The sequence below is a fragment of the Leptosomus discolor genome, chromosome 8, assembly GCF_034619465.1.
Source record: "Leptosomus discolor isolate bLepDis1 chromosome 8, bLepDis1.hap2, whole genome shotgun sequence".
Lineage (NCBI taxonomy): Eukaryota > Metazoa > Chordata > Aves > Leptosomiformes > Leptosomidae > Leptosomus > Leptosomus discolor.
The window spans coordinates 29541570-29554510 of record NC_141398.1 but is presented as its reverse complement, the minus strand read 5'-3'; the positions used below and the strand labels follow the sequence as shown (position 1 = coordinate 29554510).

At 41.5% G+C, this 12941-nt stretch overlaps 1 protein-coding gene across 2 annotated transcripts in view; it reads left to right on the top strand.

The window, feature by feature from the left end:
- SLC22A23 (solute carrier family 22 member 23) overlaps positions 1-12941 on the top strand; it is a 107003-nt gene that overhangs the window by 50561 nt on the left and 43501 nt on the right. The gene's annotated exons all lie outside the window — the stretch shown is intronic.

The following is a 12941-nucleotide window of genomic DNA, read 5'->3' as shown; positions in this document are numbered from 1 at the left end:
TGTAGCTGTGATATATTTATCTGTGTGTTTATTGCCACAGAGTTGGCGTTGTGAAGAACTGGCATCTTACATACCGAGTTACACAAGCTGTTTTATCCTGAGCCTCTGTTCTTTAACTTAATTTCCTATGCCTCTTATATTAGTAATCATCATGTACCCATGAGCAGAGGGGTGACATACTGTAATAGTGAAGTAAAAGCAACTGCAGTGAAATCAGAGTGCAGGGAAGACAGCTTGCTTGGCTGCCAACTTGACAAAGCATGTTAGTTTACTGGTTTGAGGGGTTTTTTTTCTTCTGTTTTACTTGATTTTAATTTTGATCCCCTGGTTGGGCTCTGTCTCTTTCCAACTGAAGTGTTCATTATTTCTGTAAGGCAGCACTCTTTTTTTTTTTTTTTTTTTTTTTTTTTCCCCCCCTCCTTCAAGGTAAATGCTTATAGCCACTTTTATAACTACAAGAACTGAGACCAACAGGATCAATACAGAAATACAGGTATCAGACTGGATTTACCATGTGCCTTATGTTCTCCATGCTCTTCTGGGCATCGCCACACAGAACTGTTGTTGCAAAGAGCACTGCTGCTTCAGGATGTTAAAGGTGTTTACTTTAAGCTTCTTCTCAGGTGCTGAAATGAAAATCAGTTTGCTCATTTATCTGTAACACTAAACCTTTGGAAAGAACGGGGAGAACATTTTGATTAGCTTTCATTCTGCCCTGTGCCAGACTGAACTGGTCATCTGTGACAGTATTGAATGAACCCTGCAGAAGTGGAGGAAAAAACATTCTTCCTAGTGTTGTGTTTGCAGTACTTAGAATGTTGAGCAAATATGTTTGCAGGGATTCAATAGAGTTTATAAGTAGTAAGAATAAAGTTGTTTTTTTGCCAGGCACTAAGTACTGCATAATTGAAACTTTGTAAAATTGTTGAACCAATTTATGTATCTTCTCAAAAGCAGGGGTCAAGCTTTCTTGGCACAGGCAAACATTTTACACTTCTCTTTTTTTCAATCAAATCTTTCCTGCTGGCAGCCAAATTGCCTATGTCATTTCATGCTCTGTGCTGCCAACACATTCTCCCTTCTCCATAGTACTTGTTATCTCATATCGTACAAACTAACTGCAGATTTTTTTGTCTGGAATATCAAACCAACTTGATCTGAAGAAAAAAATTATTTTCTTTTTGAGTTATTGCAGCTTTCTATACATTTCCTATATTAACTGATTCTATACTTCTAAGACCAGATCTGTTACTAGAAAACAAGTAGCTATCTGGGGAATGAGGGAAGAGTCATGAGCATCTTGTGGTTAATTGTTAGGACCGAGTGGACATCAGAGGAGAAGGTCCACCCTTGCTGCACCAAGGCTAAATTACGGATATTTTTAATGGGTCGGAGGGTAATTTGGGGAGTGCAGATCTAAACTGAACTTTTTGGATGTGGTTCTTTCAGGCACATTTTGTGGCTTACTCAAATTGGTGACCATGTAAATGAGTGTTAATCAGAACCAAGCCATTTTAAACATGCTGGCAGGTCTCCTTGGTGTGCCAAGAAGGCCAGAGCACTTAGTCCTGAAGGTGTGACAGCCTCCACAAGAGCAACGAGCATTTCCTTTAGGAGTATCCTTTCTCTGGATTTGTAGTTTAAATGCAGCTCTGTATCTTGTCTCCTGTGGCTGCGTCAGGTGGAGACTTGTCTTGTGGAGAAAAGATCACAAATAAAGTCTTGCCAAGTGGTTCTAGCACAGGCCACAGTCAGAAACAGCAGTCCAAATTTCCCAACTTTGCCTTAAATTTTCTGTGTCTCCAAGCCAAGATGATTGTCATTCCATGTAACTAATTTTTTTAAGCATTGTTTTCCTAAGAAAATCAACTAATGCAACTTGTTCAGTCACTGTGTATCCTCCTCCTTGCCCCAGTACTTTCTCCTTTTTCCTCTGCCCCCATCACTTTTGGGCCTGTTGACAGGTTTCAGTCACACAAAAGCAATCCAAAATCCTCAGGGTGCTCCTCAAGATGGGGGAAGGACTTGGCGTGGTTCAAGCTTTATTAGTGGCTCTGCTTAGGGGCAGATTTTTTCCTCTGGCAGGAGCCATCCAGAGGAGTAGGGCTTGAGGACCAGCACAGTTGGGATGGAGAACATACCTGCCTTCCTCTAACTCCTAACTTGCAGTGGAGGCTGAGCTTATAGACAAGTCAATATGGGGTGTCCCAAATACCGTTTGCACAGTGGTGAATCATGGATCCCGTCTGGGGATTTGGTTCAGCCTTTGTTTGCAAGACTCTCTGCCAGCAAGAGACCACAAACTTGGCATGCAGCTCCTCGTTGTTATCTTGGCCTTCTGTCTGAAGCCAGTTCTTAGCAGGCTTGAAATTTGGGAAGTCAGAAGGAGGAATCAAAGAAGGGGTGTGTCTGGAAAACTGGAGAGGTCAGCAGGCCTGCAGGGCAGGGCATGTTGGAGCAGCTGTGAGTGTTGCTTCTGAGCAGTACCATCCCAGCAGCTCCAATGTGCTTGGCATTTGGCACCCTCAGAGGGTGCTTAGCTTCAGCTGAAGGGCAGGAGGAGGGGTTTTAAGAGTAGCTAGCAAAATAGGTGAAAGCTCATAAGGCTTTCAAGCTTTGCTAGCCATTGCCAAGTTTCCACATGTTTGTAACATTGAGTGCTCCTGTAAAGATCATCTCAGGCCACACCCTCATCCTGTGTAGGTAGCCATGGAGGTTTCACTCAAAACTCTGTATGTGCCTGTGTGCAGACAGAATAATGACTGATTCAATGATGCTGCAAACTTAACTTTCAAGCTTCATTATATGGCTGATGGGGCCAGGAAATACTTGCAAGTCTCGAAGCTTCCTGGGCAAACTGCTGTAATGTGAAATATTTCCCATTCCTGGAGCAGAGGAGTACACTAAAGGCAGCTGGATAAAAGAAGTAGCACAGCCTGGAGATGTAAGGAAGTACCCTCTCCTTTTAGGTTAAATAAGTAGGTGTGAAGCTCTGAGGCTGGTTATTTTTCCGACTTGGTTCACAGGAGGCTTTACTGAAACCCATGCTGGGCAGGGCCTGGGGTGCTCAGCTCATTTGAGATCTGATAGAAGTGTGGTCACTGATGCAGGTGGATGTAACCTGCTGTCCAGGGGGTGGTTGGTGCCTGTTGATAAAATACATCCCAGCATGGCAGCAGAGTTCTACCAGGGGTGGCATGGCAGTCATAGCAGGGCGTCGCCATCCTCTGAGCAAAGGCCATTGCCTGTTGGGAGCCTGTGTTGTTCCTAAGTCTCAGTCACTCAGTGGTCTGTTTCCCGAGGGAATGAGTTATGTACTTCATACATAATTCCTCTCAAACACAGGAGCACCCTTCATTTCCTGTTCTTGAAAAAAACAGCTGAAATGGAGAATGCGGTACAGTCCCATTAGATCTTGGAGCCCAGTCCCATCTTTGGGCCACCTTTAGATACTGTGCTGGTGCCAGAGAAACATCAAGATGAAGCCTTTATCTATACAGTGTTTCTGAGGTACCACACCAGGAAATGATGCCATGGGTGTTACACCTACACATTATCATTGACTTCTCATCTACTGCTTACAACATGCTTAAAGCCTCTTCATTTGGCTGTTTTGGGAGCCAACCTGTGCAAAAGCAAGGCTGAAGCTGTTTTTTTGCCTTGCTGCTGAGGGGCTGAGGGTGGTCTTGTGAAGAAAAATCAAAATACTGTTTGGTAAAGCAATTTCAGAAATTGCTGTTGGTATAGCAGTGTCTGGAGTGGAGACTGCTGCTTCTCACACAGGTGTTTCTGTAGACCAAAAGTCTCTGCATTTTGTAGACAAAGTCTTTGTAGTGTCTTCAAATGATGCATAATATATACGTGTTTGCAATAGATGGTATGGAGGAGGATGCACTTCCACTGTCTGAGGAGTAAGGAGAGGAGGGATGAGGAGACAGGAAAAACATCTTCCATCCAGTCACTAACAGAGAGCACTTGATCACAGAAAGACCTTGTGTGGGAGGACCAAGATTTCTTCAACTTGTTTCAGTTCACTGAAGTTATCTGGAACAAAAACAATTAGAAAAGCGATGAACTTCATGTATGCACAAAGACATTATGTTGGATTGTGCTGGAGAAGTCCAGACCAGTGGCCCCCAGGGAAGTTTGGGCTATTGCTTTTCTGATTTGTCAATTCAGGCCAAGATGTATTTTCAGTTAAAGGAGGAGGTTTTAGTTAAGTGTAACGCATAGACTAGCAGAACAAGGAAATCCTTGCATCCTCCATTGATGTTCTTAATATTTGACAGCTCTACTTGTATATCTCTCCTTCTGGAAAGGAAACTGGATAGTTTGTAGAAATCTCCAAATTTCAGGTTTTTACCAATGTGCATTTGGCTTATTCATTTGTCTGAAACTGTCACTTGTCAGAAGGTCAAAACCAAACTTGTAAACAAACATACTTCTTCCCTTTTATTTGTTCTTTGGAATAGGCTGGAGAGAGGCTGCTTGTGAGAACATGCAATTTCTTGCTTATCTTTGGACTTCCCCTTAAACATGAAGATGAGAAGAATGTGTCGTGATCATCAAACTGAGCAGAATTTATGTGCCTGGCAATAAGACACTCTGTCGGGAAATGGAATGGATCTGTTTATGGATATATTTAAGAGAGGAAAATTAGTGAACGCCCCCACACAAGTGAATTTAAATTTAATTAACTGAATTTAAATACACTTGTCTAATCTCCCTGACAAAAATATCATTTGGTCTCTAAATACATTTTACCTGTTGGCTTGGTTTTGTGTGGTTTTAGTTGTGTGCTGTCAATTTTTGCTTCTGAGATATAAGACCATTTTTTTTTTCTTTAATCCAGATTAAGAGCTTCATACAGAGTCGTTTCTGAACTTTGTCTTTCTTATATCTTCAAACATTACATGTCAAAGCAGTAAAATAAACAGCCCACCACCTCCCCCAAATTAATTGAGGAAGAGCTTTTCTACTGTTAGAAAATTTGGGAAGTTATAGCAGGGGTCTGGCCGCCTTCCATGGCCCCATAGACACACAGCTCTCCGTTTCACCAAAAATTACATCAGCAAAATATGGTTACAATGTGCCAGAATAGTAAGGTTGTGGTTTTGTGATTCAGTAAATCTGGATTTAAGATGGCTTCTGTGGGATCAGAGGCACTCTGCAACCATACGGGTTGACAGGTTTATTCAGTACAGTTTCACTCTGACAATTCTCCTTTGCATGCACAAGAACATATGAAGGCTATTTTTTATGTCCCGCTCCCCTGCCCGCCTCTTGGCAGAGCTTGATCAATTCTTGTCCGTCTGCCACTGTAACCGTGTGGGTCAGGTACTGCTGTCCTGCCTTGGACACTATTGTCCAAGTCCTGTCCAGCATTGGACTTGGCTGGCTACTGTAAGGGAACTGTAACTGTTTCCACATACCTGACTGCATTTTTGATGTTTTGGGGTTTTTTTTTTCAACTTGGCACCAAGTCGAAGGCTTTGCTGGCTGAATGAAGCAAGGTCTAAAGCCTGTCTTGATGTTTTTAACTTGGCTGGTGACAACCAACAACATCTTTGAGACAGAAAACCTTCCTGTATCTGTAATGGAAGGACAGGCAGAGCAGTTTTAAAATGCAAAAGCCTTGAACATTTTGTCTATCAGCCAGAAGGACAAGAAGTAGTTGGTGGGAAAGGGGGAACTGAAGGAGGCAGAGTGCTTTGTGTAATACACAAAATTGCAGTGGATCTGCTAGTTGGTGCGCAAGGTGGTTCCAGCTGGTTACTCTGAATCTCAATTTTGGACCACATCTTAAAGTAGGCAAGTTATTTGGTATGGAAAACATCAAGAATTTGGCTATAGATTGTATATTCTTGCCTTCAGACAGCAGGGCTGAAACCCTACCTTAAGGTCAGAACTTAATTATTTAAGATGCTTTTCGAAAGGGAAGTAAGTTGACTTGTTACTAAATATAGTTTTCACATTCATTTGGCACTGTTCCTGGAGAACTGGGTGGGAGCATGCTGTATCTGTGTACATGCTCACCGAAGCAGCTGTAGGGCTCAGCGTACGCTTGCTCAGATTCCTGGTTAATAGTTGTTTTTTCCTTGTGGTTTGTGCCAAGCTGCATTCAAATGGAAAATGGAATTAAAAAGCACCAACATTTGTTTAAAGGCTAATTATTAGTTAAACAAAAGCTTGTTCAAATGCTCTTCCATTTTAGCAAAAAAGTTTACCAAAATATGGTTTTGTTCTTTAAAGCTATCCAATGGCATTAAAGAAAGGGCGCGTTATGGCTTTTTGTTTCTGGTCACCACATCCTTCAAGATTTTGGATACTACAGTAAATACCATAGCGGATACCAGAGGGAAGAGACGAATAAGCTTTCTGAATTCTGAAGTTTCCCCACTCCCACAGCTTGCTTTCAGTGACAAGTTGACAAGTTCAAAGCTCACAGTGACAGGTTAATTTAAGCAAACTTAAATTTACAAAATATTTTTTGCCCACCTGGGGAGCAATGTCGTTGTCAAAAGCAGAGTTAGACCTTCTGCAAAATCTTTTTTCAGAGTGTTGGTCAATGGTTTCTGCATGCTCAGTGTCTGACTTTCTTTAAAGATTTGACAGCAAATCATTTTTGCTTGAAGACTTTTTTGAATTAATTTAGTTTTAAATTTTTTACAATTAATTTAATTTAAGATAAACATACTGTGATTTCAAATGTAGAATTAAAAATACTTGATGAAGAGATTCAAATAGGCGTGATTTAATTCCAGCTGTAGAAGTGCAGAAAAGTGTGATTTGAATTTGAAGGGTTCTTGTATACTCCCTAAACCACCACCCACCCCAGAAACTCTTGCTTTTGCTGTTAACCTTTTCTTAAAATAAAAATTGTGTAACTGTCATACGTGAGCTATCCCCAGATGAGATGCAACACACCTGAATAGGTTTTCTGGAAAGGAAGACTAGTCCGACATATTGCAGTGCAGTATCAGAGATAAAAACTAAGTAGCAAGGGGGTATGTCCGAAAATAAGGCGAGGTTTTTCTTAGGCTGTCTGATATCTCTGCAATGCACTTAACCTGTCAGCAGGTTAAAACTGAAGCCTTTCAGAAGCTGCTGGTTGTGTAAGGAGCATCTCACCACCTCTCAGGAGCTCCTGAGTCACTCCAGGGTGAGGGCAAGCAACAACAGAAACATCTTTTAATGCATTTGACTTTCTAAATTTATCTTTGCTCCCTATCTGACTCCTATAGTGACCAGTAGTTCTCATATCAGGGAAGACCATGTGTTGAGTGGTGTTTGCAGGGAGACTGGTACAATTCCTCCGTCAGGAGTTTGGGAACAAGAAAGGTCTGCGTGTATCTGTGTGGGTATGCCTAGTCGGGGAAGGAGAAACAGTGGTTTAGGAAGAAAGGATATGAATTTTTTAAAAAAATTTTGAGTTTGATGTCTCTGGGGGGAAGAAACCCAAGTAGTCTCAGTCTTAACTGTTGTTCCCATTTCTTTAACAGTTCCTTGATTTTCTTCTTTTTGTGATGTCTGAATGAAATCGCAAAGTTAAAGGTCGTTGTAGCATCATCAGCTTGCTTAAGTGCAATTCAAGATTTCAGCAGGCTTTAGCCATCATTTAAAAGCAGCTCTATCATCAGAACATTGGTCTGACTTGCAGATGCAGTGGAGACCCAAGTGTTCTCAGGTTCTGAAAACAACTTAGCCATAGCTATAAAAATGATAGGGGTGGTAGGTAAGTCTGTGTGGAGCTTCACTTGATTTAAGTGTAACAGAAGCAAGAAATGTCTGGGGTGGATGGAGTTTGGCTGTGGGAAGGAGCTGAGTGCCAGGCCGCTTGGGATGTGGCAGCTTTGGAAGGGAAGACTGTGATCTTTGAACGAGGATGGCTCAGCTTTGCTTGCTCGGTGACTCTGCTCAGTGCAGAGACCTGGTGCACCACCGGATTTTGGAAATAAGTAGGACTGCACCAATGAAATAGGTAAACTGTGTATTTTGGGTAGTGTCTTCGAGGGTGACTCTCAGGAAGGAAATGTCTTAATTCCTTCATAGAATCATAGAATCATTCAAATTGGAAAAGACCTTTAAGATCATAGAGTCCAACTGCTAACCTAGTGCTTGCATTCCTTGATTTGCCATGCAGAAGTTGTCCTTTGTTTGGTTCATGAGGAAGAAATTATCTTCTCCAAACTCTCACTTCTTTAGTCACTTGCCTGTGTGTGCTTATGAGACTTAAGAGTGGAAGATCCTACTCTTTGGAAGGAGACCCTGTGGCCTCTCTCAAAGAGGCCTATGATAGAAGCCACTGAAGCATTTCAACGTAGAGGTCATGTAACAGTTAACGCAGAAGAAAATGGGAAGAGGGAAGGAGGGGAGATCAGGCTGCTTGTTTTATTATTATTTATTAAGCCTCAGATTTATGCTTTTGGATTAGGAGCATATTTGGCCCACAGATTGGTATGCATTTGTTTTCTAATGAAAGATATGGAAATAGGCTTTGTTGCCAGCATTGTAAATGTAGTAAGAAATTATTTCTCTATTGCCTCTCTTTGTTTCATTCCAAAGATGTTAAGCCCCTTGGTGTCCCAGGGTGTTACGTTTGCTCCAACACAGGCACACATTTGGAGCTTGTACAGCACTTTGTAGCGAGGTTCTTGTGGGGAATGCGCTGCAGTCACAGAGAACTTAATTTTTCAGCCATAGCTTTGCTTATTCTAATCCTATATAAAGTGCATTAGGTCTTGGGCTTTGGGTCTTCATGTGCTTCAGTGTATGCTTATTATGGGGATCAATTTTAATTCAAGCAATAATTTGTGTGGAAAATACTGGTACTGTAATATAAGACTCTCTCATGATCCTGTGTATGTTCTTTTTATTTATTAAATGCCTCATCTAAAAATCTCCTATAACGCTTGCAGACATCATGAGTTATCTTAAAACGTTATAAAAACCAGATGTACCCATCCCATCTCACCTACATTTGCACATGTACTTGGAAATCTCATTCTTTGGTTGCTGACCTGGCAAAGGTTAGATTGAGGATCGTTTGATATTTCATGTGCGGGAGTGTCTCCTCTGCTATGCTGGTGATGCTCTGGTGACAAGTGTCATTCCCAGGGCTGCATGGCCAGCCAACACCAAATCCACAGTTCCTTCACGGTGGTCAGGACACAAGAGACACATGCTGCACATTACAGAAAGTTTGGTGCTTTGAATCTTTCTGGCATAACTTGACTGCTTGCTGTTGAAACTGGTGGTGATATGTGGTGTGGCGGGTTTAGCCCCAATCTCTGGCTTTTCTTTTACACTTTTTCATTAGCGAAGGTGCCTCTGACTGCTGCCAACATCTTCCCATCCCCGCTCTCCCTGTTTCACCTCCTGCTCCCCCTCCCACTGTGTGCTCTGTTCCCCACATAACCTCTATGGCCTGCCCAGTATCGAAGCAGCCCCAAGGCCTGGGGAAGGGATGAGGCTCTAAGTGGGCTGGCGGCAGTGCAAGTACCCTACAAACTGCCATGCTAGAGGGGTGCTGGTCATTGCACCACAACTGTGAAAGGCTTATTCCAAGTGACCCGTGGTCAGATCCAGTGTGCACAAGGTGCTCTCAAACGTGTGCTTGCTGGAAGGACCACAACACACTTGCTGGAGACTGCCATTGCCTAAAGCATGCAATAGTTTTGTGCATGCTTTTTATTTAAAAACAAACAAAACCAAACAAAAAAAACCCAAACACCTCTTTAATGCCAAAATAATTTTCTGTTCTCGCTGTGAAAAAATGTGGATGAGGGGAGGAGTTCATTTATGTGGAAGAAATGTACTCCACTTTCCAGAAAAGGGGATCAAATACTGTGGGTGTTCCAGCAGCAAATATCACTGGTGAGTGCAAGGTGCCAATCACACCCCAGAGAATTTTGCAGTTAGCTGTTTCTGGCCATGTTTTTAATCAATATTGATATTTTAGTTCTGTCAAATTCAGAATGAAATCCTGTCTCAAATATTCCTTGTTGCTATCAACTTTTAGCCATCCAAACTTTAGGAAACCTACTTCAGCTGTGTGGGGCCCAACTGGTGAATCTTCCAGAGATTGGATATTTTTAATTAACCTGGTTTTTGGAGAGTGACTGCAATGGATGTCATCTGTTTTATGATACTTACTGGGCACTGAAGCACTTATAGTTTCCTTTTCTTCTGAAGCATTATAAGTAATCTCCAAAATCCATGGGCCAGTTGCAGTTGCCCTGCTTGAGACAGAAAAATCAGGAGATGAAGTACTTTTCCCCCCAGCCCACCACCTTTCTGGCAAGATGTGAAGGAGAAACACAGATCACTTCACGGTGAAGGAGTATTACAAGCCACATTCCTACCTAGGTAAATTCCACATCTCATTTCAGAGCAGGGATTTTTTTTTTTAAATTTTAATTTGCTGCTTTCTTGAGCTGGAGTAAAGCATTGCTGTGGAGTTTTACAAAGCTGTTCTACCCTGTCCCAAGTGCTGACAGCTCCTAAGCAAACAGGAAGTGACTGCTGCATATTTGAGAGCGAGTACTTGTGTTAGGAGCCTTTGGTCATGCAACCTAGATAGTGTAAATATAGGTAAATATCAACTAACTGCATATGCTGCAGCACGCAGTCATTTAGTGGTTTATGTGTGAAACCATGGAAAGAAGAGGCTGGAAGAGAGACCTTCTACTGTTTGGTGTGAAATACCTGTTGGTGTGAGGTATAATCAAGAGAAACACGTTCTTAAGGCAGTTGGCTATATGTTACACTCTCATTTTAATTAAGCCTTATCTGTTACACATGGTGATGCCTGCAGTGGTACAAATGTCTATTTGGCTCCTTGAACATTCAGCGTGCTTTGCTGAAGTGGAAATAGTGTGGTCAATTGCTAAGTGGAAGCATAACTGAAGCATCGGATCTGGGATAACTTGTTTCGTGGACTGCAGGAGCGTTTTTAATGTAAGGCACTCTTTCTGCTGGAAGTACATTTATTGATCTGCAAGATGCAAGGTCCAAAGCAATTCTTCTGAAGCTTGTTCTGATGTTGGCCAGCTAAGTGTCCCATTACCTACTGCTCTGTTTCTGTCATAAAGAAATATTATATTTAGATGTCTTTATAATGACAATTTCCTATTCTTTCCTGAAACAAATTATGCCTTCTACGAACGTTTCTAGGAGACTAATGAATAATTGACTACTGAGAAAAAAAAAAAGATCCTTTTAATGGGCCATTGAATCTGGTGTGAAAATTAATTTTTAGGCCTGGAGCTTCAAATATGATATAAATAGCTCGGTATGGCTATACAATATTTAGACACAAAGATGTCCTTATTAGCATCAACTCCAAACATTGTTACTTATTTTACATGCATCTCCAAAGAACTTTAATTCATTTTCCCAAACAATGAAGCTTAGTGTTTATGTATTTAGGACCCATACTTGAATGCAGGGCTTCCTGTTACATTATTTGTGTTTAGGTGAGGGAGAGGATACCAAAAAGCAGGTGTGGGGTTTTTGTTGATTTTTTTTTTTCCCTCCTTAGCATTTTTTTCCTTTTTGTTACCTTTGTGCAAGCATTTGTTCAAATTGAAAAATCAGCTTTGAATCTTTGTAACTTCTAGGAAGGAAGAGTGTGCAACGATTGTTAAAATGGAAAATATTTTACAGCTGTTGCTTTTATAGTTGGTTTTGTATGTTAGCTACCCATAATCCAGTAATAAACAGTGCAGGCCTTGCACACCTGCACTTTTCCTTCTTTGCACAGAACTTGGATATTTTTTGCTCCCTGCTCTCTTCCATGCGGTGAACTGCACAGGGAGTTTTCCTGTTTTGAAGGAGGATTTGGAAATGAAGTTACTACCACACTTCAGATCTTAATCTTTGCTGTTTGCAGATGATTCTTTTCCAGTCAGCTGGGTCAATATTAAAACCAAGCTGTGCTACCTAAAACCCAGAGACTCCGTCTATATCAGCGTTTCCAATTTCTCGTATCTGGAGTTCAAAAACTGGCTATAAATTGAGTTCCCTGAAAGGGAGGAAGGCCAGGAGTTACAAGGCTTAGGCATCTCTTCACTAGCCTGCTAGTGAACTGTGGTGCTGGCCAGGGTCTGAGCAAACCACCACCAAAGCTGATGGTTTGCCTTGTTCCATTTTTGTGCTGCCTGTGTTTGTCTTGTCCTTTTAGGAGTTTGCATATTACTTTTTGTCAGTCATAAGTGAATGTATTAATGTGGTTAGGCTTGTCCCTGGGTGTTTCCTTGATATTTTATTATTATTTTTTAATTTCTGTGTTGTTCTCAATCCCGCTCTCAATTCTACACCTCTCCTAAAAAAAAGTCGTATTTTCATTTGATTTGATTTTTAAGTGATTATACAGAAACACTGCTGGTAATACTAGCACAGTGATGGAGATGGCAGCCTGACAGTAACTAGCTCAGCAATTCTCAGGCTTTTAAATCCTCAGTCTTCCTGTATCCATTTGTTTTCATTTCAAAGGTCGCCTGTCTTTTGGATGAGTTTATTTTAATCAAATACATGTGAGTACGTGGATGTGTTGTGAATGTGTTATTTATAGCTCTACAGTGTCAGATGCAAAGTGATCTGAGCAACAGCTTCTGGCTAGGTTAAAAGAAAAACCACCTCAGGGTGAAGGTTATACTTCTGGTTTAACTCCATGTAAGCAAACGTGCAGGTGTGTGTTGTCTGGATTTTGGGGTGAGGGAAACATCACTGGTAGTGAAACTGTTGGAGGTTGGTTGTCTGTTGTTGGAGTTCCCATCTTCTGTATTTACTGTCAATTTACCCTCAGGCAGTGAATACTGGAAAATGCAGCGGAGTGATTTGTTCATAGCTCAGTGTGGGAAGGAAATCTGATAAGGTGAGCTGGGGATAATCGGTCTATAATTTATTCTCCCCCTGCCCCCGCAGCCACCATCTCCTTT